The sequence below is a fragment of the Penaeus monodon genome, chromosome 29 (assembly GCF_015228065.2).
Source record: "Penaeus monodon isolate SGIC_2016 chromosome 29, NSTDA_Pmon_1, whole genome shotgun sequence".
NCBI lineage: Eukaryota > Metazoa > Arthropoda > Malacostraca > Decapoda > Penaeidae > Penaeus > Penaeus monodon.
In genome coordinates, this window is record NC_051414.1 from 24,635,468 (window position 1) to 24,635,729 (window position 262).

The following is a 262-nucleotide window of genomic DNA, read 5'->3' on the forward strand; positions in this document are numbered from 1 at the left end:
CCTCCCTCACACATCCCTAACCCCCCCACCCTCGAGTCACGTTTCAGCATACCCAAGGCCGTCTCTGCTCCATTCACATTCAATCTCAGTTTCCTGTGAATGGTATTAATTGCGTACATGATGCCGTGATCGGCACATCCTGTAACCTTCGACAATGAATCGTATTAAGATCTCAGTCGATTCCTCTGCAGGAATTTCATCAGACAACAAGATACTGATATAAAAAGCTAAAGTGGCTAGAAACTCAAAACTTTTTTTTTTT